Raw genomic sequence first — 26107 nt, forward strand, 5'->3', positions numbered from 1 at the left:
GGAGATCGGCTCCCTAAAGCTAACGACGACCTGGGACAGCCAGCGCGGCCTCCAGCGGCCGCCGTCGGCGACCTGCGAGCCCGTCTGGGCTTCAGTGCCCCCCACGCTCACGACCACCACCGAACTCGGGCCCCGCTCCCGTCGGCCTCCAGGAAAATAAAGACAGAGGAGAGCCGGCCCGCCTGTGTCGCAGGGAAAACGTCGCTCTGAAGCATCGACAATACTGGCAACATCCACAGCCGCCCTGAGGGGAAGGGCGTAGAGGAGAGCTGCCGCCGCCCGGCTGCTGGCCCCGGCTGGGCCCGGGTGCTGCGAGGCGCGGCGCGGCCGAAGACGCGAGCCCAAGTGGTGGCGGCGGCGGCGGCGGCGGTGGCGGAAGTGGAGTGGGGAAGAGGGGGTGGTTGTTAGTGTTTGGCGCCGGCGGAGGGAGTCATTCCTGCAGCTGCACTTCCGGTCGGCATTTTGTTCTGAGAGGGAGAGACGGAACGAGAGAGAGACACACACAGGGCTCCTTCCCCCCGCCCTCCCCCCCCTCCCTCCGTCGGTACCGACTCACCCGACACCACCAAGCCGCAGGGAGGGACGCCCCCGCCGACAGGAGGATTGGTTCCCGGGCCCGCGGCGATGCCCCCCCGGTAGCTCGGGCCCCTGGTCGGGTGTTTGTGAGTGTTTCTATGTGGGAGAAGGAGGAGGAGGAGGAAGAAGAAGCAACGATTTGTCTTCTCGGCTGGTCTCCCCCCGGCTCTACATGTTCCCCGCACTGAGGAGACGGAAGAGGAGCCGTAGCCACCCCCCCTCCCGGCCCGGATTATAGTCTCTCGCCACAGCGGCCTCGGCCTCCCCTTGGATTCAGACGCCGATTCGCCCAGGTAAATTCCTGCTCTTTATTTCGGCGGCGGCGGCGGCGGCGCCAGGTCCTCAGCGTCTCTCCTCCTCGCTCCCCTCCCCGCCGTTTCCTTAGCGGCCCCAGGTCTCTTCCACAGGCGAGTCTAGAGTTCGCTCCTCTCTGGTGGCAGCCGCCTTGGGTGGCGGTGGTTTTGTACCCTCTCCCGGCCGGCTCCGGTGGCGGGGACTGGGTTCCTGCCGGGCGGCCGGGGAGGCGTAGGCCCGGCGGAGAGTGCAGGCCGCGGGCCAGCGGAATCTACTTGAGCTCGGGGATTAGGAGAGCTCCGGGCTGAGCGGAGCGACTGCTGGTCGGTGACAGGCCTCGCCCGGGAGAGGAGCCGTAGCTAGTGAGCAGGCGGAAACAATACAACTAACAGCAAATGTGCCCTGATCGTCCCCATATTTACAACTTTCCCGGTCCGGGAGTGGGGAACGTCCCAGTGAAACAAACAACCCCCCTTCTTCCCCCTGTGACCCCATGAAGGGAGGAAGTAGTTTCAGTTAGTGGGACAAACGTAAATACTCAGACGCGGATCCAGTGGTAATTCTTTCTCTTTCTAAAACTTGTTTGGACGTTGGAAAGTTCATAAAGACTCATTTTCTTTTTTAAAGAATTAAATCGTCTACATGAATATTTAATACAGAAAACCATACCGTGGTAGACACTGCACATCTCCCCCTCCTCAAGAGCTTTTATCTTGTTGTTTGACAGTGTGTTGTCGCACATGGACTTTTTATTCAAAGACAAGTATAAAGTACTTGACAGGTTTACTCTGCCACTTTCTATTTGTATGCGTTATGTAAGGGCAGTTTTAAACGACTATACATAAAAACCTCAGGTACTTCCTGACCAAAAAGTGTAGGAGCATACAAAGATTTTTAAGTGTTCTGAGAATTGTACTGAGATACGGGTAAAACCAATTTTCTTTTCTTTTTCAAAAAAAGAAGAAATTAAGTTATACTTAAAATCCTTGGGAGGTTAAAAAATTGTAGAAGGTGCCATCCTTTCATGTCAGGGCAGTTCTTCTTGAGGTCCCAGGATTGTCATTGGCTGTTTGTGCCATGATGTTTGACTGTGTAATGAGAGAGGTGTCATTTTAATAGGTCAAATGTATCTGTAAATGCTGGAGAAAAATATCAGTTCTAACTTGACAAGTTCTAGTTCATGAGTCAGTTAAGTGTTTCGAGCTTGTTTATGGAGGCATTTGTAATGTAGGTTGGTATAAGGGGGAAACACCAGTTTAAAATTCCTCAATCAGACAAATTGCTAGAAAAATGTACCTGGGTTACACGTTTTGATACTTTGCTTCATATTCGCTGAAGGAAAACTTTCGTTGGTTAAAATGAAGCAGCCCTGCTTGGCGAAATCCCTTGTTTTACTAGTGTATGTTACATTGGTTCAAATTTTTTGTGTCATTAAATTATTGTCACTGTAGAATAAGTTATTTTGTGGAGGTTATTTTTGAGTTTAGTGTCCTGCTTACAATAAATTGTTTCACATTTCCTGCAAACGTACGGATAAATGTTTAAAAGAATGAAGTTAATATAGCTGTCACGTACTAGGCATGTTTTTAATGCTATAAATCCGTGTAGTAGTCAGTAGCGTGTCCGTGATTTGTATTGGTCAGGGAGCAGTTTGAATTTTAAAAAGCCTGAAGCTCCTGCTGAGCCCCAATCCCGGCCTCCCTCCCTCCCACTAATCTCCCATTCCTGTCTTTGTGCTGCCTGCTCCTGTTAGACACTGTTTGCTACGGGGCCTCAGGCCTACTGCGGGTGGGGGGTGTACGAGTGGGGGGCATGCCAGGGAGGGAAAGCAGACGGGAGGAACACTTCACATCTTAAGAAAGCAGAGGGTTTGCTTTTTTGGGAATGGGAGTGGTAAGGGCTTCATTATAAATGTTTAAAAGGCCCTCATATATTCCTGTGATTGTCTCTACAACTTTTATTTAATTAAAATACTAAGATGTATATCAAGGGATAAACATATTTTTACTAAAGATAATGGAAAGCGGAGTTCTGCTTGCTTGGTTTTCATGAACTGAAGCAACTTATTTTTGGAGGTTGTCTTATGCAGATGTTTGAATAAGTGTGTTAGAGATGGGTTTATGTGATTGATTCTTTTTTTTCTTGAGACTTTGGAATTAAGTTATAGTGAATTAGTTCTTCCCAACTTATTTTCCCAGTTCTACATATTTAGTAATTTGTGAGTAACATAGGTTGTGTGATAGCTTTCATTATGATAGCGTAAATGTTTCTTTAAATTTAAAAAAATGTTTTGTTTGGTCCAAACCAATTAAATATGTCATTTTTAAAGGAGAAAACATTGTGTAAAATCCAAATTGTAAAATTTAAACTTGAACTTTAAATCTCTGATAACCTAGTTGGAGAGAATAGTTTGTTTCCTTAGAGAGTGTAGTCTGTTCTGCTTCCCCTCTGTTGGTTGGAATATTCACCAGTGGCTAATCATCTATTTCCATTAAAAAAAAAAAATTAAAATTCGGTGAAAGGAAAAATCAGAAGTGTTCCAGTAACCTTATAATCCTAATTATATTATTTGGAGAAATATTTTCTAATACACCTAAAGAAAATTTCAACAATGTCGCTTATTGTTTCTCTTGACTCTGAAGAGTTGTCAATAACTTTTGTTACTTGAAAAGAGATTTCAAGTAAATAATGAAAGTAAATCACAGTTGAACATTAAATAGATAATTTTCAGTGTTTGAGAAGTGTATATAGGATGCTTCCTTTTTAAAGTCATTCAACAACTTGTTTACTGAAGTTATTTGAGAACATTTTTGAACCTGTTGTAGAGATCATTATAATATTTTCTGCTTTTAAGCAAAAGTTACACATTACTTGAAAAAAGAGAAACTGTCTACTTGGGATTCTTTTTAGGGATGAAAAGTGAAAGTTTTTACTATGGCAGTAAACTTGGTTCTTCATAGTAATCATTATTAAATTTCAAAAATATGAGCAAAGCTATACCAATACAAAATTTTCTTTACTTGCACCCAGACTACCCCACTGAAAAATGTATTTTCTAAGGCTTCTTCAACTATTTGCCTATTTAATTTTTTGGTACCAATCCATCATCAAACTGTCATAGAAATATTTGAACATATCTGTGTTACATGTTTGATATACCCCATTGTGGTATTTTTACTTTCTCAAAATAAGATGTAGTAATTAATAATATAAGAGTAAATAAAAACCAGGAGTTTGAGTTTTGTTTAATTTCATTTAATCCTCCTTTTTGGTGCTTATTAGGAAAAGCATAATTTGGAAGAAATTCTAAAATTTTCAATTAAGATTTCAGTTTTATGTGAAATGATTAGGGAGTCTGAGGTAAACAGTAATTCCTTTTAGAGAAATGTAACTTTAATTCTGTTTATCACATTTGCTTGCCGTAAAAATGAATAGGAAATAACTGACTAGGAACCTTTATAGAAGCCTGACAATTAACTGTTCAGTTGAACATGCTTATTTTAATATCCTAAGCATACTAGGTTAGGTTTGGTGATAATTTATGGTCTTATATAGCCTTTAAAAATTATTTTAAGATGGACTTTTTAGGCACAGTTTTTTCTTTTTTCAGCAGTTGTCATTTATAATAATTCTTTGTATTTTAAAACTAGTCCTTTTTCAAGATGGCCTGAGTTCATTTAAAAATATTCTGATATCCCTGTGAGAGAAGTGACCAGCATGATTTCCGTTTAATGATGAAATACTTGACACTTAATAGACTATATGATCTGTGTAGATTCGTGTAGTAAGTCAACGGGATAATAAGGGATTCCCTGACACTAGTGTTTTCTTAGATTATGTTGCTTTAAGAAATGTGTGAGCTCTGGTCTTGAAGCTAGGTATTGCTCAGTGCTGACACTGATACCATTTGTGACTTTTTCAATTGTCTAAGTTCAAAGTGCATTTTCCTCTTCTTTTAGAGAAATGATACCTGTTTCTTGGTTGTATTTTCCTGGTATGAAAATAGAGTGGGATTTTAGTGTTTCTGGTTGATGTAAAAAGAATGTTAAACTCCATGTCTCTTAAGGCCATCATTGTAATTTTAAAGAGTATTTTATGTGCTTGGAATATTTCGCCCAAATAAATTAATAAAAGTAATTTTAGATAGTTGTGTGTAATTTTTTTTTTTTTGGTGTAAATCTGGAGTCAATTTTATTGAATTGAGTTTTGTCAAATTGCATTATGTTTTAAGGTATATTTTTTTTCTATTCCCAGAGTTATATCATTAGGAGAGATCATTTCTTGATGCAGCATTGCCAGCTAAGATTTTGTCACATAAGATTTTGAGGACTTACTATTTGCCAGGAGTTAAGTCTGTCCCTATAATATCTCATTTAATCTTTTAATAAGCCCAAAAGTAGAAACAATAATTATCTACAATTTACAGATGAGGAAACTGAGGCTGGAAAGGTTTAGAAAACTGCCCATGGTCCTACAATTAGTAAATGATCAGTCTGATTTACATTTGTTCTTATGGATTCAGGATTCTATGTATCTAGTTTCAGTGAAATTTTAATATTATCCTTTGGGTGTTGGTTGATTTGATACTTGCCAGTCATTTAGTCAAGAAAATTGTGTGCTTCAGGCAAAGAAGCTGAAATAGAATTCAGGCTATATATTCTGTATATATAATACTTTTAAAAATCAGTAACTCTTTACCATCTTATATTTAAAACAATTTTTGTTAAGCAATCTGTGAAGCTTTTAGTTAAGTATTTTATATTGAGTTTAAGTTGTTTGTCAAAGCATCTGTTGTTAGAAAGACAAAATTCAGCTTTAGAGAGTCATTTCATTCATAGAAATGTATATGACCAATTGTAGAATAGTAGCTGAATCTATAAATTAGTATGACTGATCATTTTGTAAAGTTTCAGTATTTTTATAGCCAGAGAATGTTGATCGTTACAGTCTTCAACTTGGGAGTTTGTGCACTTATTCCAGAACTGTTGCCATTACATACAACCTTATAGGAATTCCTTTTGTGAATACCTTTAACGCATTTGAAATAGTCTTTTTTTCATCTTTATGACAAATCTTTATTTTCTGGAGTGAATTTGAGTTTTAGATACTGTACAGCATCACTTGAAACTTAGTTTAGGAAACTAAGATTTAGTAAGGGTTTTTTTTTGTGTCTGGCTCTATGCTGAGTGCTTTATGTTTGTAATACGTAATATTATTGAATGTTCCCATGTGCCAGAAACTGTGCCAGGGAAAAAGTTTTTCAGTTCCTCAAGGTATTGAAAAGTTGAATATGAAGTTGAAGTTAGTTGTATGAGAAAACTGAGATATGGAATGATTACGTGACTAGCCCGAGGTCACACAACTAGTAAGTTCAAGAAAGTGGAGAAAGGATTTCAGAGTTTATACTTTACCCGTAAGCCTTAACGACGATACTGTGTATCATGATTTGAACCACCCAACTACTCAGTGAAGTGAGTGATACTGTTCTCTTTTTACAGAGGAAATTGAGGTTCGTCATGTTTAAGAAACTTGTTCAGGGTAGCAAATCTAGCAAGTGTTAGAAGTAGGATTCCAGCTAAAATATATCTAATTCTAAAACCTCTATTCTTTACATTCTACCACCCTGGCTCTTCAAAATTTATAACACAATTTTTTGGTGAAAGGGTAGTCTTGGTTATGAAGTTAGTGACACTGTTTTTCATGTAGGGCTTACAAGAGTAATTCTAAAATGTTTTGGTCAGTTATAGCTGATTCATTATTTGATTATAGTCTTTTTTTTTTTTTAACCACCTTGTTACTTTATGTATGGTACACAAAATGTTTGTTTATTCAAATATGTATATAAATAGGATATTGATTTTTAAATACATGTACTGCGGAATATATTAAATGTAGGCATCTGTGGAATAGGTAGCTTTAGAAAATTTGGCAAAACCTATTCTCAGGCTATAAAAATACTGAAATTTTAAAAAATGATCAGTCATGCTAATTTATACATTAACTGTATTTTTATGATTTTATTGTGACTCTTGTTACTTTTAGTAATAATGTTAAGCATTAAAAAAATTCCCAAGAATGCATTAAATTTTTGAAATAATTCATGTAGGTAAATTGCTTTGCCATCTTACATGTGTGACATATCTCTTAACATGGATATACCAGATTCCTTTAGAGTTCTCTTTTGTACATATTTGCCGTTTGACAGAAAAGAAAAACTTTTTCAGAAATTAGCAATATTAATTTATTCAAATAATTATATATGTACTTTTATCCTGAGAAATTCAGAAGCTGTGACATAATTTTAAAATGCTGGATTTCCTTTTGTTAGAATTAACGTATTTGGGTCACTTATGCAGATGAAATGCATAGTTATTTTTATATAAGCATTATTGAAAAATACTATTCTAGATACCTTAAAACTAACAATGTCTAAAACACTAATAAATTATTAAATTCTGACTATAATTTACTTTTAAAATGTTAGTCTTTATGATTGATATTTATGATATTTAATTTGGTATTTGTAAAGCAAAAATGTCCTTTAATCCTGGCAAGCAAGTACATTACAGAGTTTTCTCAACACTGGTACTTGTCAACCCTTTCAGTATTTTAAAACCTGCCTTTAGTTGTCTTTATTTGAATCAGATTGTGAGTTGCCAGTTTCCAGCTAAAGACACTGATCATTTGAGTGTATGCTCTATATAATTTCGTGTTTTTTATGGTAATGACCAAGTTGAAATTTTACATGGTGTTAAGTTGGGCATAACATCATTTATTATTTATTTATTTATTATTAATACTATTCTTTAAAATTGATGTACATGAAAAAAATGTCTTCCTAGGATTCTGCTTATACCTCAGAAAGCTCTAAGATTGAAAGTTGAAATGTCATGACCTGAAAACTACTGATTCTTTCCCCTTTAAGAAAAGAATTCGGAAACTAATATTTATTCCATAAGCTTACCTTCAAGTTATCCTGAAAGACACACGTGACATACGCTTTTATTTAACTCTACTAATCTTTTTACTATTTTCTCTTTCCCTTTTCCTATGTATCTCTTCCTTTAACTATCAATGCCCATTTCATCTCCCCCAAAGCAAATTTTTACATACTGTGGCTAATATAGGTATTTGTTGTTAATATGGATGGTCTTGTAATGTGTTTCTTTCTCTGATGAAACCCAGAGCAGTTTCAGAGGCCTCAAATTCTGAGATCTGCATAAGTTCAAAATAGATTGCTGGTGGAAAAGCATTGACATTAGCCATGAAAATACCTATTTGTATATTGTTCCCACTTTTCTTCTATAGACGTACATTACTTTTCAGAATTTCAGCTCAAGGACCAGAAATTTTTTCTAAGGAGAAAAAGCACTGCCTTTGCAAAAGTTTCCCTGATCATTCCGTTTCATAGCATTTGTACAGTTTTTTACTTGTATCTCTTGATAAAATAATTTGTTCCTATATTTGTCAGCGATACTAAACCGTCAGCTCTGTGAAAGCAAAGAGATTTTGTATTATCTTCATCTGTATGTCTATAACATCATCACAGTGGTGCTCCTGTTTTAGGTATTCAATATATATTTGTTGTTTAGTTAGAATTGAGCCATATGGTGTTTCTTAAAGGTATGTTTTTAAATCTAAGATTAGTGAATGGCAAGTATATTTCTCTTAATTTCAAAATATAATTTTCTTAGGTAGAGCTGTGTCCTTGAGGGCTTCTTGCTTTGGGGGTAGGAATATTTTATTTACATATATCCCTAACAATACATACATAACTTTATAAACATGAAGAAAAATTTAAAGCAGCATTCCTTTTTAAACTGTTAGTGAGGATCGTGAAGTACGGGAAGCGTTTTTTGTTCTGTTCTGTTCTGATTTTTTGAACTGATTTGTTCAGTTTAGTATCCAGTAAGATACTGAAGTATTGCAAGAGGTGAAGTATCTAAATACCTTTTTGTTTTAGTCTTTGGATTTATTTTAGTTTTTGTTTTGCCAATTTAAGTATTATATATAATCAGATAAGTTAACTAATGAGAAATACGTTACAGCACGTAAAAAATGCTATTCAGGGTCAGCAAAGCCTGAGTCCTGTCCTCTCGCTCTCCTCCCTGGACAGCATGAGCTTCACCACTCGCTCCACCTTCTCCATCAACTACCGGTTCCTGGGCTCCGTCCAGCCACCCAACTATGGTGCCTGACTGGTCAGCAGTGCAGCCAGCGTCTATGCAGGTGCCAGGGGCTCTGGTTCCCGGATCTCCGTGTCCTGCTCCACCAGCTTCCGCAGCAGCTTGGGGTCCAGGGGCCTGGCCAAGTGGATGGCCCGGAGTCTGGCAGGAATGGGAAGCATCCAGAACAAGGAGACCTCCAAAGCCTGAACCTGGCCTCCTACCTGGACAAAGTGAGGAAGGAGCCTGGAGACCAAGAACCAGAGGCTGGAGAGCAACATGTGGGAGCACCTGGATAAGAAGGGACCCCAGGTCAGAGACTGGGGCCCATTATTTCAAGACCATCGAGGATCTGAGGGCTCGGATCTTTACAAATACTGTGGGCAATGCCTGCATTGTTCTGCAGATTGACAATGCCCATCTTGCTTTAGAGTCAAGTATGAGACAGAGCTGGCCATGTGCCAGTCTATAGAGAACGACATCCATGGGCTCTGCAAGGTCATTGATGACACCAGTGTCACTTGGCCGTAGCTGGAGACATCGAGGCTCTCAGGGAACAGCTGCTCTTCATGAAGGAGAACCACGAAGAGGAAGTAAAAGGCCTACAAGCCCAGCTTGCCAGCTCTAGGTTGACCATGAAGGTAGATGCCCCCAAATCTCAGGACCTCGCCAAGATCATGGCAGACATCCAGGCCCAAAATGACGAGCTAGCTCAGAAGAACCAAGAGGAGCTAGACAAGTACTGGTCTCAGCAGATTGAGAAGAGCACCACAGTGGTCACCACTCAGCCCGCGGAGGTCGGAGCTGCTGAGATGACACTCATGGAGCTGAGACATATGGTCCAGTCATTGGAGATCCACCTGGATTCGATGAGAAATCTGAAGGACAGCTTCTGGAGAACAGCCTGAGGGAGGTGGAGATCTGCTATGCCCTGCAGATAGAGCAGCTCAACAGAATCCTGCTGCACCTGGAGTCAGGGCTGGCACAGACCCAGGCAGAGGAGCAGCACCAGACCCAGGAGTATGAGGCCCTGCTGAACACTGAGATCAAGCTGGAGGCTGAGAGTGCCACCTACCACTGCCTGCTTGAAGAAGGCAAGGACTTCAATCTTGGTGATGCCCTGTACAGCAGCAACTTGATGCAAACTATCCAAAAGACCACCACCCACTGGATAGTGGACGACAGAGTTCTGAGACATTAAGCCAGCAGAAGCAGAGTACCCTTTGGGGAGCAGGAGGCCAATAAAACGTTCAGAGGTCATTGGGGAGAAAAATGCTATTCAGTTAAAATACTAATCCGATGACTGAAATTTTTTTTTAATATGTCAGGTGTGTTGAGGTATAATTTATACAGTAAAACTCAGTCTTTTGGGTGTACAGTTTGATGAGTTTTGACAAACATACACAGTCTTAACACCACCACCACAATCAAAGTATTTCTGTTACCCCCAGAAGTTCCCATGTGTCCCTTTGTAATCAGTTTCCTGCCCCTACTGCAGCCCAAGGCAGCTAGATCTGGTTTCTGTCTCTATAGTTTTTCCTTTTCTAGAACATAAAAATGGAATTATATATAGCCCTTTATGTCTTTTTTTTAATTTAGCAGAAATCTTCTGAGATTCATTCATGTTCTATGTATCGGTAGTTTGTCAATGACTGAAGTGTAAAATTGTTAACTTTGGTGATGCCCTTATGAAAGAGTATTATCAAAAAGTAGTACTTTGAACAGTTGTAGATATTTCTCTCAGATTTTGGCAGCTGCCTTATTGAACATTTTAGTTGCTCATTTTTACCCCTCGCCTCCCAAATTTTACTTGCCTGTTTTTACCCCTCACCCCCAAATCTAGTCTAATTGACATCATTATATGCATTTATTTATATTAGTAAATGCTGTTTAATGCTCTACCCGGCAGGTGAAACAGACCTACTCTCTTTTTCATCATAATTAAAATAGGTAGCATCTTGCATTTTGAACATATAGCACGTAGAAACTAGAATAAAAAATGAGAGATGGTGCAATAACACCAAAAACTTGAGTTTACATTTGCTTTAGGTTTAGTGTTTGTAAGTTTGTACTAAAAATAGGGCATAGATTATAGTGAGTAACAGTCACAGCCTCTCTTCCAATGATTAAAGTTAGAAAAGCAGTGCTCTTCTATGAAACTTGGGGACAGATAATGAGAAAAGAATCGTTTTCTGGACATTTTATTCGACCACCTTTCCCCCAACCCCTTCCTTTTTGAAACAGCTTAATCTCTGGGATATTCTCTTCTTGTTTCCTTATGTCTTTGACCTTCCATTTGCTAAGTCTTTTGCTAGGTCTTGGTCCTCTGTCTACCCCTTTAAATATTTGTATTCTCCAGGAAGTGCTTCAAATTTATTTCTGTTCTCCCTTCCTGTTGATCTTATTTATTCACATGATTTGTTACATGCTACCTGTATAATGACGACTCACAAATCTATCTCAGAATGTATTTCTCTTCTGAGCCAGATTCAGCTGTCTACCAGGTACCTCCTGATGTCCCACAAATAACAGAAATTCCAAAGTATGTAAGTCTGAACTCATTCCTTAATTCTTCCTTACTCTGACCTGTCACCCAGAGAAAGAAAACTATTCTTAAAAAATACATGAAGTAGGTTAATGTTTTCACTGTCAACTCATTTGCCTAAAGTAGAAATGCGGGATAATCCTTGACACTTCTTTACCATACTTCCAGTTCAGTTGTTCACCCAGTTCTGACATTTGTAACACTTCCCTGAATATCCCTTGAATCTACCCAGTCCCCAATGTTTTGATTCTGTGAGTGGGCCTGAACATACAGTTTTGTCAGATTTAATAACTTCTAGTATTTTAAGAAAGATTTAGAGGTAATTGTGAAAGTAATATGTATTTACTATTGGATACTTTTTGCTTCTCTGCTTGGGCTCTGGTGTTTAAAATTAAGGTGTAATCTTTAGTAACAGTGACACTATATAGCCTAAATGTGACTGTTCTGTTATGTCTAAAATTTAGGGCTTTTGACTTACAGCCCAGTTTATCAGCTGGAAGACTTGGACTCATTTTTTATCTTTCCATTCTTGCTTTTAGAATACTGCATTTCATGGAGATGTATATTTATTTCAAGACTTTGTGTTTATGTGTTTTGGAGCAAGGTAGAGGAGAAAATGGGAATGTATAAGGAAAGTTAAAGGAAAGGCTTTTGAATTTACTTTCCTATACTGTGGAAACGAGCTTACTTAAATAACATTTTCACTTTTATTTCAAACAACAGAAAACTAAAGAAATGCTGTGGGATATGATAGCATTCAGGTGCTAGGCATGCACATATTTTAATGACAGGAGTTAGATATGTTGTAACAGTGTTACTTGTTTCTGAGTTTGGAAATTAATGTTCATGGTTTTGTATAACCTTATGATATTTCTTCCTTAAAATAAGAAATTACCCCTCTAGCCCACAGTTTGAGCCAAAGGGTCTGCTTGAAATTATTAGTTTAAATAATCCTGAGCACATCTTTTGTAAAGGACATTTAAAAATGTAACGCTGCTTTGAAAAACAAAGCAAGCGTTTCTTCGTTATATCTAGAGTTTATAACTAAAGAAACTGTGTGCTATATTTTGCTCTCGTGCCAAGTACCATATTTTGGAATGAATAGAATCAATCTAAAGGCAGTCTACAAAGACTGAAGGGGAGACCCTGTTTGGTAGTCATTGAATCCCTTTGGTGGCTTGCACATGGTAAGCACTCAAACAATTGTTGAATAAATGAATTTGAATATATTTCAGTTTGGGGATATAGGACTAATTAGAGTGACAGAAGATGGGTGAGACTTGCTAAATACTGAGCAAGTTTTATAGAGGAAAGAAAACATGAAACCCAGAAATGGTGGACAACATTGACAGCAAAGAATTGGTGTAATTTAGTTAACTATTTTTATCTGGACAATAAGGTTTGTTTAGTTGAATAAGAGAAAGATCTATATACAAAAGTGTTTTGAGTTCTTTCTACTCTTATTTCCACTCTGGCTCTATTTCTAGACCCCCATGTTCACTGCTAAAGAAGCAATTGTAGGCTTGGGGCTGAAGTGATCTGCGTAATCCAGATACTCATATTAAGAACTGGGAGGTGTTGTTGGGAAAAAGGTTTTTCTTAACAGTTCTTCAATCTTTCCAGTTACTCATGTTTCTTAGTATGTGTCAGGGTGCCACTGCACTGTCCTCAGTGTTCATATGCGGGTGTCTAAAAACTAGACTTTAAAATCACATGTAATTTGCAATAAGCTTGTAACTGTCCCAGAATGAAGTTGAGTATGTGAATCTCTAATAATTAGTTACCTAGCTGTTGAGCCACATTGCCATCTACTCTGATTATCATATGGTTCTTATGATTCTGATATTTTAAACTGGAAGATAAACACCACAGTTTTAGTGTGTCTCATAAAAATTTTATAATCCAGTAACAATCCATTCCTTTAGTGTTCTTGGAAGCCGAAACTACGTATAGTTTTCTGATATGTTAAGCTTAAACTGTGGAATTTAGAACTTAAAAGTTTTCAAGAGCTTCAAAGTTGAAGACTTCTCTTAATTTTTTTTCGATTGTAGAACCAATGTGAAAAAACAAACTACATGCTATTTGGGAAATGGGAAAAGTATCAAATTTTATGTTTTTCCTACTAAGTTTCCTATTAAGTTTTTACATAAAAATATATATAATGAATGTAATTATGGTTAAATTCATGCTATAAATTTATTCCTCTTTTAACATTGGATCATAAAGATTTTCCTGATTTTCTATATAGTGTTTTGTAATTCTTTTTTTTTTTTTTGGAGACGGAGTCTCGCTCTGTCGCCCAGGCTGGAGTGCAGTGGCCGGATCTCAGCTCACTGCAATCTCCACCTCCCGGGTTTACGCCATTCTCCTGCCTCAGCCTCCCGAGTAGCTGGGACTACAGGCGCCGCCACCTCGCCCGGCTAGTTTTTTGTGTTTTTTCAGTGGAGACGGGGTTTCATTGTGTTAGCCAGGATGGTCTCGATCTCCTGACCTCATGATCCGCCCATCTCGGCCTCCCAAACTGCTGGGATTACAGGCTTGAGCAACCGCGCCCAGCCGTGTTTGTAATTCTTTAAAATGTTGCCCAGTATTTTGTCAGTGGATGAGCCATAATTTAGTCATTCTATTCTTGCATATTTTTTGCTTTTGCTTTTTTTTTAATATAAATAATGAGTCAGTGAACATCTTTATATGTACAGGATTTTCCCCCTGTAGGGGCTTTATTCGCTTAGAGTAGAATCTCTTAAGTGGAAGTAATGCTGTAAGTGGAAGTTGGGCCAAAAGATTTGAATATTTTTATGGCCCTTAATATATATTTCCAAAACTGCTTTTATTCTGCTATAATCTTTATTTTCATTCACATCTTAATTCAGTAGATTCATTGTATTTTTCATATAGAATACAAACTTCCTATGAATATAATTAAGTCATTTAAGTGCTCCCTTTTCCCACTATTGTGCTTATGGTCCCTTTACTATATTTTTTAACCTCTTGATGAATAAACAATTGTGACTTTTCAAACTGTGTATATCATTTCGAGGTATTATATAGTAAAATTAGCGTGGGATCTAAACTGCTATTAGCCAAGTGACGTTTAGGCCAATTCTTAAGCCAAGTCCATGTCTTCAACTGTAAACTGAAGAGGTTCTCAGCTTTTGAGATTTCATGGACTAGTCAGAACAAAGCAAGAAAGTGCTTTCTGCAGAAATAAAGTGGTAAAGATATTGTAGATTGGCACGTAGTGAAAAGAAAAGTCAGTGTCTAGTTAAGACCCATTACTTAGTCTTAATATTTGAAATATGAAATACCCAGTGTGATGTGAACATGGTCATGATCTCATACTTATTCTCTTGTTCATCAAACACTGAGTGATTCCTATGTGTTTTCTCTGGAACTATTAGGCATTGCAGATGATGAAATAAAAGACTTCAGCCCACCCATTTTATATGGTTTATAGACAGGTAAACAGAGATTATGTTACAATATCTAAGTGCTATGATCAAGATAAACAAGGTGCAGTTGGAGCACTGGTGGTAGGGGTGGTCACCTAATTTAGACTAGTGTAGTGAGGCAGTAAGTCAGGAGCCCTCCTAGATGTGATGGTTAGTAGGTATGCAAACTAAGTTTTGAAGGCTGTTAGTCATACTGGAGAATCTGGGGCAACAATTTGATTTTTGGAAACTGATGATGGCTTAGATTATTAGAACATAGGCTGGAAAAGGGGCATGCCAAAAAGGTTTGAAACTACAGAGAGGGGGCAGGCTACAAATTATGAAGGAATGGATATGCCTTACTAAGAATTCTGTGTTTTATTTTAAAGACAAGAAACCAGGAAGTTATTCAGTAATGGAGTATGTTTTATGCATATGTAAAAAAATTTTTGGATAGTAGTCAGGAAAAGGGAGGCTCAGGAGGCCAGTAGGAGTCGAGGTCCTCAATTAAGGTAGGGAGAGTGTAGCGAAGGAAACCCATAACAAATACTAAGGAGTTAGTCTGGTTATAGTTTAGTGATTCTCTGTAGGTAGATTGGGTAAGAGAGAATGAAAACAGTCAGAGATATATCCTTGATTCCCAATAATTTCATAATTATGGGCATATGAGAGTAGAATATAAGTTAATTCAATTTTGGCTGCCTGTGAGTAAAAATATAGTCTACCAAAGCCCAAAGTGTATCAACTTTCACACTTTAGAAGGAATGGATATTGAAAAATTTAGTGGCTTGGTCAAATTATACTAATGGTTATTTGGAAATGACTTTTACAGCTGACCTAGAAGATCTCTCCAGTGTTAAATCAGGGTTAAAAGTAGCATAGTGGATTATAATCTTACTTGATTAAAGTACTAGAAGATAATACTATTTCTTTTTAAGGCTTTGTTTTCCAGTATATTGACTATATTATTGTGAGCTTAGAATAACATAATGAATGTTCTTTAATAACTATTTTCTATTGTGCAGAGCTCTCTTAGGGCCTTTCTGGTGTATTTGTTTATCCAGCCTCATCTGAAGACTGCCCCTTCAGTTAGTTTTATACTAAATCCATACATATACTATAATGAAATCTTGTAGTGAGAACTATGTTACTTTGTTCATGAGGGGATTGTCTTTACAAATATAATTAAAGGGCTGCTTTTAAAATAATTCTTAAAATGGCAGTAGCTTTTCAGAATTGTTATATGCAGGAACAGTTATAAAGCAGTCAAACTGATGTATCCAAAATAACTGACCAGGTGACATACTGCCAAAATGAAAATTAGTACTTACCAAGGTTCTAAGTATACTTAAACAAATATACTTCATTTTGTTTTTTGGCTTAAGAGGTAGCATATCAAAATCACCTAAGTATTTTTTTTCAAACTTTAATCCTTTTTTGCAGATGAAAGATAAGTTTTTAAGTTTCTCTTTTAACTGTGTTCCATTAGACTTCTCAGTCATTCAGTAAGAATTAATTGAATAACTGCGATGTACTCAGCAATGAGTATTAGATATTTGATGTGGACTTTCTTTTGAGTCTCCCTCCTGAATTTTACATGGCTACCTAAAAGATCCCTCTCTTTTTTGTATTCTATAAAAACATCATCTGTGAGGCATAAAGGAGCAAGGAATCATGTGAGCAGAGTTAGTGAATTAGATTTTTTTTTTTAAAAGATGATAGAATGGTGAGATGTGTTTAGTTCTGAAGAATGGGGGAGGAGTTGCTGAATACTAGAGAGGACATAGAATTGAGGAAAGAAGTTAGGGTAGGAGATAGTATAAATGAATTTGGTAGAAAAAATTCAGTACAACCTAGCAGCAGTACTTCAAGTAAAATTAGAAATTGTGAACTGACTGACCTATCTGTTCCAAAAGGTGTCTTATATTTTAAAAGTTTGCTCAAAAGTCATATTGAATCTTGTATATGTTAGAAATACACTACTTAAAAATATAAACCATGACTGTATGTTTATACTAAGTCCTCAGCAAATATTTCTTCTTTATTAGTTCATAGCTGCCTTTCTACTGATTTGATGGAAAATATATCCTTCTCAAATATATTTCCAAATGAAAATCTGCTAATTTGTAACATTTCTAATGGATTATTAGGAAGGAAGGTATTTGATAAACAAAGAAAAAGTAATCAAATTAGCTCAAGTTCATCTGATATTGAAATATGATAAGTATTCCTTACTAATACAACTTAGCTATATACCCCAGATAAAGTGAAGTATCCCAAAAAATAACTGTACTTATACGAGAAGTTTAACTTTTGTCTAATATCTAAAGTTAATTATGTCTTCAATGGTATTGTACTATACTGTCATGTATGTGCATTTAAAAATACATGTATATAAAAATATATGTGTACATATAATACATTCATATATACAAATATATCGTATGCACTTTGATAACTGTTTTGATAACTTGTTTTGTATTTTCCTGCCTTGCATCTTTTAATCAAAACATTTACCTCCTTTTTTGTCCATCTATCCAAATCATACTTTCTTTCTATCATGATCTTATGTTTTTTTCCCCCCAGTGGGGGAAGGTGGCATATCTCTATCCTGTGGATTACTTTCAAGCTTAAAATTCTTTCCACCTTTTCTCCTGCCCCAGTTCACATGATCTTTTCCTCTTCTAGCAGTACACTGTGTGTAGGAGTTACAGGAATTATATGTTAACTTGTCACATTTTCTTACTGTATATCAAGCTAAAGTTTGTTTTATTTTCACCTTATTTGTCTTCTCAATCAGATTATGAACTCTTAGAGGACACAGTCCGCCTGTGGTGCTTGGTGTCTTATCTGCAACAGGCTTGTAGCAAGTGTTTGCTAATAACTGGTGTAGCTCTTCTGGACTGGTTTGAAGAGGTTTGAAAAATACCTCACACTCTTATAAACTAAAATTCACCCTTTTAAAGTGTAAAACTGAGAGATTTTTAGCATATTCACAAAGTTACGCGTTCATCATTACTTTCTAGTTTCACAGCATTTTCATCAACCCCCAAAAAGCATTTCCATTAGTGGTCACACCCTGTTGTCTCCAGTCAGTGCTTGGCAAACATTAATTTACCTTCTGTTGCTATGGATTTCTGTATTCGTATAAGTGGAATCAAATAATGTGCCTTTTTGTGTCTGCCTTCTTTTACTTGCTCATCTATATTGCAGCATGTATCAGTACTTCATTTCTTTTTAGGACTGAATATATTCCATTGTATGGATATACCACATTTTACTTTTGCTTTGACACTTGATGGACGCATGGATTGTTTTCAACTTTTGGCTATTATGAATAATGCTGTTATAAACATTCATTTGGAAGTTTCTGTAAGAATATGTTTTTACTTCTCTCAAGTAGGTACATTAGGAGTAAAATTTTTAGGTCATATGGTAACTATGTTTAACTCTGAGGAGCTGTCAGACTGTTTTCCAAAGAGGCGCATGATTTTACACTTGTGGTAGCAATGTATGAAGGTTAGACTGTCTTTACATCCTCACCAACACTTGTTATTGTCTGTCTGATTGTATTGGTCTTAGAGGGTGTGAAGTGGTATCTCTGTGGCTTTGATTTGCATTTTCCTAATGACTGATGATATTAAACACCCTTTTATGTGCTTATTGGTCATTTATGTATCTTCTTTGGAGCAACATTCATCCAAATCTTTTGCCCATTTTTAAACTGGGTTATCTGCCTTTTTATTGTTGAATTGTAAGTTGTTAGACATATTCTAGATACAAGTTCCTTATCAGATATGTGATTTGCAAATATTTGCTCCCATTCTGTGGATTGTCTTTTCACTTTCTTGATAGTGTCCTTCAAAGCACATACATTTTTAATTTTAAAGATCTCTGTTGTTTTCCTTTGGTTTTTTATGCTTTGGGTGTCATAAGAAACCATCGCCTAATCCAAGGACAGGAAAAGTTACACCTATGTTTACTTTTAGCACTTACATTTATTACTCTGATCCATTTTGAGTCAATTTTTTGTGTAAGGTATGAGGTAGGGATCCAGCTTCATTATTATGCATGTGTCTATCCAATTGTCCATTACTGTTTGTTGAAAAGACTGTCCTTTCCCATTGAATGGTCTTGGCATCCCTTTCAAAAATCAGTTGAATGTAAATTTAAGAGTTTATTTTTGGCTCTCAATTTTATTCTATCAGTCCATATGTCTATCCTTATGCCAGTACTATACTGTCTTGATTACTGTGGCTTTGTAGTAAGGTTTGAAAGTGGGATGTGTGAGTTCTCCAACTTTGTTCTTTTTCAAGATTGTTTTGACTATTCTGGATCTCTCATTTTCATATGAAGTTTAGGATGTTTGTCATTTTCTGCAAAATAAGCAGCTGCAATTTTGATAGGGGTTGTATTAAATCTATAGATGAGTTTGGGGAGTATTGCCTTTACAATAATATTAAGTCTTAACAATCCAAGAGCATGGGAAAACATTCCATTTTTTTAATGCCCTAATGTCCTTTAGTGTTTTATTTGTTTGTTTTGAGACAGACTCACTCTATGGCTCAAGCTGGAGAGCAGTGGCATGATCTTGGCTCACTGTAACCTCCGCCTCCCTGGTTCAAGCGACTATTGTTCCTCAGCCTTTGAGTAGCTGGGATTACAGTCCTGTGCCACCATGCCTGGCTAATTTGGTATTTTTAGTAGAGGCAGGGTTTCACCATTTTGGCCAGGCTGGTCTCGAACTCCTGGCCTCAAGTGATCCTCCTGCCTTAGCCTCCCAAAGTGCTGGGATTACAGGCTTGACCCACCACACCTGGCCAGTGTTTTATAGATTTAAATGTAAAAATATTGCATTTCTTTTGTTAAATTTGTTCGTATGCATTGTATTCTTTTTAATGCTTTTGTAAATGGAATTTCCTTTTTTTTCTTTTCCTTTTTTTTAAGACAGAGTCTTGCACTGTCGCCTGGACTGGAGTGCAATGGCACGATCTTGGCTCACTGCAACCTCCACCTCCCAGGTTCAAGTGATTCTCCTGCCTTAGCCTCCCGAGTAGCTGGGATTACAGGCATACACCAGCACACCTGGCTAATTTTTTGTTTTTTTTAAGTAGAGATGGGCTTTCACTATGTTGGCCAGGCTGGTCTTGAACTCCTGACTTCGTGATCCACCTGCCTCGGCCTCCCAAAGTGCTGGGATCACAAGCGTGAGCCACCGCGCCTGGCCTGGAATTGCTTTCTTAATTTTACTTTCCAGATTGTTCACTGCTAGGGTGTGGAAGTACAGTTGATTTTTACACATTAATCTTGTATCCTGCAACCTTGCTGAACTTATTAATTCTAACTCATGCTCTTCTTTCTAGGGACAGTTTATGTTCTTCAGTTTGGTTCATCATACCCTCCTTCAGTTTTCCAAACAATACATGTCAACAGTGTTATAAGAAAGCAATTTCTGGCCGGGCGCGGTGGCTCAAGCCTGTAATCCCAGCACTTTGGGAGGCCGAGACAGGCGGATCACGAGGTCAGGAGATCGAGACCATCCTGGCTAACATGGTGAAACCCCGTCTCTACTAAAAAATACAAAAAAACTAGCCGGGCGAGGTGGCGGGCGCTTGTAGTCCCAGCTACTTGGGAGGCTGAGGCAGGAGAATGGCGTAAACCTGGGAGGCGGAGCTTGCAGTGAGCTGAGATCCGGCCACTGCACTCCAGCCTGGGCGACAGAGTGAGACTCCGTCTCAAAAAAAAAAGAAAGCAATTTCTTATTTGCTCATCCCTGCTATTTTTGTGACTTAAAGTTGTGCACATATGAAAAGTAAGATTAGACAACTCAGAAGAAAAACTATGTCCACTAAAAACGATGTCAACATTTTCATTTAGTGCTCTGGCTGTAGCATAGGATTAAAAATTTGAGGACTGTGGTTCAGTAGTTAAAGCAATAAATTTACCTATAGTGAGGCATTTTTAGTATTTGTTGCAGAAATAAATAAATGCCTGCTAACAATGTGTATATAGGGATGCAAAATAAATTCTACTGGTCAGTAATTTTTGAAGCCTTTACTCCACTAGTCAGTAAGTGATTTTCAGTAGTGCATCTGGAAAGCTTGAGTCATACAGGGAAAAAAAAAAAAGCGGGAGGGAAGAAACAAAATAAAGTAAGATTAATAATTTGAATTTTGTTAATACAGATAATATAATGATTTAAATAAATTTATTGATTAGGAACAAGAGAGGAAAAAATGATAACAGATTACAGTATTATTCCTCAAGTTCCAGCTTCTGAGTTTTTTAATGTCAGAATCAAACCTAAAATGTCAAATACACATATAAAAAGATGCCCAAACTTACTAGGAGTTCGAGAAATAAAGAGTAAAAATCTAGCTAGCTTTTGTATTTTGTTGATCAATAAGGATAAATAAATGAAGTGTTGAAAGTATGCTTGTTTAGTAAGTTGTATCCTCTATTATCATTAATATTGTTCCTATCACTGACCTTTAGGTATTAAAATAGATATCGAGAAGGGTAGTGTAATCCTGCCTTTAAAAAAAAATTCGTCAAATGCCTTATGTCTTATTCATCATCATATTTAATACTCTTGAAGAAACCCATGAGATAGATATTTTTGGGACAATTGAGGCTTAGGAAGTTAAATAATTTGCCTAAGCTTACACAGCTTGAAACAAGAGGAAGAAGAAATCAAACCTATGTTTTTCTGATTTTTTTTTTTTTTTTTTTTTGAGATGAAGTTTCGCTCTTGTTGCCCAGGCTGGAGTTCAATGGCGCGATCTCTGCTCACCGCAACCTCTGCCTCCCAGGTTCAAGTGATTCTCCTGCCTCAGCCTCCCGAATAGCTGGGATTACAGACATGCGCCATCACGCCCAGCCAGTTTTGTAATTTTAGCAGAGATGGAGTTTCTCCATGTTGGTCAGGCTGGTCTCAAACTCTCGACCTCAGGTGATCCGCCCACCTCAGCCTCCCAAAGTGCTGGGTACAGGCGTGAGCCACCACACCTGGCCTGTTTTTCTGATTCTAAAACTTAGTCTTAAACTTTTCTTTTTAATTTAGTCGTGAACTTTTAATTGGTGTACTATATTGTTTATCCACTACATTTGAACTTCTTCCTAGGTGGATTATATAATAAATAATATTCCTTGGATTTTTAAATTGTATTAAATAAGATTTAAAGCAGAATTTTAAAACTGGATTTTGATTTTATTTCAGAAAACTCTCAAGTCTTTTCTTTGGGAAATCAAACAAAACATTTGCCTTTTGATGTAATGCTGCTGTATTTCCCAATTGTGATTTCCAAAATGTCTTTGATTCTCACTTTGGGAAATGGAGTCTTGAAACTCACGAAATCTGGTTTTGGGTTCAGAAGCAAATAGATTCAGTGAAAGAGACAGTCATGGGAGAACCCCTTAAATAGTTTTAGGACAAAAAGTTACAGTTTAAAGAGACGGATGGGTCAATGTTGAAGAAAACTTAGTAACTCTTAAGTTTTCTCTATGTTGAAGACTCGTGTTTTGCATTGTCTTGCCTGCGTTAAAAAAAAGTGTAATGTGATTGTCTTATGTACTTAAAAATTAATATGTATTGTATCTTTAATTGCATCTCTGTGGAATTTTTATGTCATTTGCTGTCTTTATTTTATACCTTTCTTTAGGAATCTCATATTCGGTGCAGACTGTTGTATTGAGTTTGGTTTGTTGACCTGGTGAGCAGTAGGATTTTGTAAAAGGAAATTCAGCTTAAAGCATTCAGAACTTTGGCTGTTGTGCCCTTTCAAAAGTGAAGTTTTAAATAGGTTTAAAATAACTGACTGCTTCCAAAGGATTGCTTTCTAAATTTGGTGTTAGAGACATGCTTGCCTCTTTTGTATTTTAGCCCCAAAGTGAATTATTGAAGCTTTTCTGCTTGAGTTGGTGACTATTACTTCTTAAGTACATGTATATACACAGAGTTAAAAACCTGCTAGTACTCAAAAATCAGTCCTGTGTTATATAGAGATTTGCCTGCTGATGAATCAGGTGTTGTTTTCAGTATACTGTTCTTGGACTTTATGACAGACTAGGGGTACTTAATGCCTGAGTCGATAATCAAATTATCACTTCTTACAGTTTGTTTATAGAATCTAGAAGGAGTTAAACAGAAAAGTCTTTTCTGTTCCTTCCTTATGATTTAGAAAATAGAAAAAATCTTCACTAAAGCCTTTAATTGCCTTATTCTTAGTGATGATGATGATGATTATATTAATAGCAATGATGACCAGTATTTATCATGAGCTCACTGTTTTGACTATTTGGCATTATTTAATCTTCACTACAGTTCTTAAGGTATAATCAGCCCTTCATATTTGGGAGTCATACATTTGCAGATTCAACCAAGCACAGATTGGAAATATTCAGGAAAAGAAACCAATATAAAAACAATACAAAAAATTTTAAAGTGCAGTATAAAAACTAGCATTTACATTGTATTTGGTATTATAAATATTCTATTGATGATGTAAAGTATACAGGAAGATGTGCATTTTATATGCAAATGCTACACCATTTTAAATTAGAGACTTTAGCATCCATGAATTTCATATCTGCAGAGATCCTGGAGCCAATCCCCTCAGGTTACCAAGGGGGACTATCTAGCTATAATATTATCTCCACTTTACAAATTAGGAAACTGATGCTTACAAAGAATGTGACTTGCTCAAGGGATGAGAGAAGGAAGTCCCACGAGCAATTCAAAGTCAGCATAATTAGAATGAATGTGTGGGCCGGGCGTGGTGGCTCAAGCCTGTAATCCCAGCACTTTGGGAGGCCGAGACGGGCGGATCACGAGGTCAGGAGTTTGAGACCATCCTGGCTAACACGGTGAAACCCCATCTCTACTAAAAAAAAAAAAAAATACAAAAAGCTAGCCGGGCGAGGTGGCTGGCGCCTGTAGTCCCAGCTACTCGGGAGGCTGAGGCAGGAGAATGGCGTAAACCCGGGAGGCGGAGCTTGCAGTGAGCTGAGATCCGGCCACTGCACTCCAGCCCGGGCGACAGAGCGAGACTCCGTCTCAAAAAAAAAAAAAAAAAAAAGAATGAATATGTGCTCTCCTTGAGTTTAGTTAGACTCCTAACCTCCTTGAGGTCAGGGGCTTAATATGTTTATTTCTTTAATTCTAATTCTAGTACCAAGCACAGCACCCAGCCAGCATATGCTCGGTTTTTTTTGTTGTTGTTGTTGTTTTTTAAAGAAATGAAGTTGTGAGAGGCTGATTCATTAGCTTTAGCTGTAAGTCTTCTGGAGGGAATCCATACCAATTTCATTTACATTGCATGATTTTTTTTTTTCCTTTGCCTTGGAATACCACTTGGCAGGGAGCCTAGTAAGTTTCTGTTCATTCTTCAAGTTCCAGCATAATTCCATCTTTTCTTTGATGCCTTCCTTGTCTCTTTTAGGCAGAATTTATTGTTCCCTTTTCTACCTCCACTCCTTTTCTTCCCCAGCCTTTATTTTAGATTCCAGGGGGTACATGTGCAGGTTTGTTATAAGGGTAAATTGCGAGTCACAGGGGGTTTGTTGTAAAGATTATTTTGTGACCCAGGTAATAAGCATAGTACCTGACAGGTGGTTTTTGATCTGCACCCCTCTCCCACACTCAAATAGGTTTTGATGTCTCTTGTTTCCTTCTTTGTGTCCATCTGTACTCTATGTTTAGCTCCACTTACAAGAGATAACATGCAGTATTTGATATTTTTGTTCCTGTATTTGCTTAAGATAATGGCCTCCAGCTGCCTCCATGTTGCTGCAAAGGACATGGTTTCATTCTTTTTTTATGGCTACATAGTATTCCATGGTGTATGTGTACCATATTTTCTTTATTCAGTCTACTGTTGGTGGGCATCTAGGTTGATTCCATGTCTTTGCTATTGTGAATAGTGCTGTAGTGAACATACACATCCGTGTGTCTTTATGGTAGAATGATTTATATTCCTTTGGGTGTATATTCAGCAGTGGGTTGCATGGTTGTTCTGAGTCCTTTTTTTTTTTTTTTTTTTTTTTGAGTTGGAGATTTGCTCTTGTTGCCCAAGCTGGAGTGCAATGGTACAATTTTGGCTCACTGCAACCTCTAACTCCTGGGTTCAAGCGATTGTCCTGCTTCAGCCTCCCAAATAGCAGGGATTACAGGCGTGTGCCACCACACCCAACTAATTTTGTATTTTTAGTAGAGATGGGGTTTCCCCATGTTGGTCAGGCTGGTCTCGAACTCCAGACCTCAAGTGATCAACCCGCCTCTGCCTCCCAAAGGGCTGGAATTACAGGGGTGAGTCACCACACCCGGCCCATTCTAAGTTCTTTGAGAAATTGCTGAACTGTTTTCCACAGTGGCTGAACTAGTTTACATTCCCACCAGCAGTGTATAAGCATTCCCTTTTCTCTATTGCCTCACTAGCATGTGTTATTTTTTTGACTTTTTAGACTAGCCATTCTGACTGGTGTGCAGTGGTATCTCATTGTGGTTTTGATTTGCGTTTCTCTAATGATTAGTGATGTTGAACATTTTTTGATATGCTTATTGGCGGTAGGTATGTTTTCTTTTGAGAAGTGTCTGTTCGAGTCCTTTGCTGTTTTTTTTTTTATTTTTTAATAGAGTTGTTTTCTGCTTGTCACTTTGTTTAGGTTCCTTACAGATTCTGGATATTAGACCTTTGTTGGATGCATTGTTTGCACATATTTTCTTCTGTTCCGTAGGTTGTCTGTTCACTATGTTGATAGTTTCTTTTGCTGTACCGAACCTCTTTAGTTTAATTAGATCCAACTTGCCAATTTTTGTTTTTGTTGCAATTGCTTTTGAAGTCTTCATCATGAAATCTTTGTCAGGGCTGATGTCCAGAAGAGTTTTTCCTAGGTTTTCTTCTAGGGTTTTTATAGTTTAAATTTTAAATTTCAGTCTTTAATCCATCTTGGGTTGATTTTTGCATGTGGTGAAAGGAAGAGGTCCAGTTTCAATCTTGTGCATATGGTTAGCCAGTTATTATTGAATAGAGAGTCCTTTCCCCATTGCTTGTTATTTTCAGCTTTGTCAGAGATTAGATGTTTTAGGTGTGTGGCTT

At 37.6% G+C, this 26107-nt stretch overlaps 1 protein-coding gene across 4 annotated transcripts in view; it reads left to right on the forward strand.

The window, feature by feature from the left end:
• Positions 1-454: 454 nt before the first annotated feature.
• Positions 455-26107, forward strand: part of NIPBL (NIPBL cohesin loading factor) — a 196286-nt gene continuing 170633 nt past the window's right edge. For 2 of the 4 annotated variants that reach the window (XM_033179374.1, XM_033179378.1), the window contains exon 1: positions 455-869. The gene's annotated coding sequence lies outside the window, so the exon portion shown is untranslated. The remainder of the gene's footprint in view (positions 870-26107) is intronic. The other 2 variants (XM_033179376.1, XM_033179375.1) reach the window with 2 other exon arrangements.

Source organism: Trachypithecus francoisi, unplaced genomic scaffold, assembly GCF_009764315.1.
Source record: "Trachypithecus francoisi isolate TF-2019V2 unplaced genomic scaffold, Tfra_2.0 Lachesis_group2, whole genome shotgun sequence".
Taxonomy (NCBI): Eukaryota; Metazoa; Chordata; class Mammalia; order Primates; family Cercopithecidae; genus Trachypithecus; species Trachypithecus francoisi.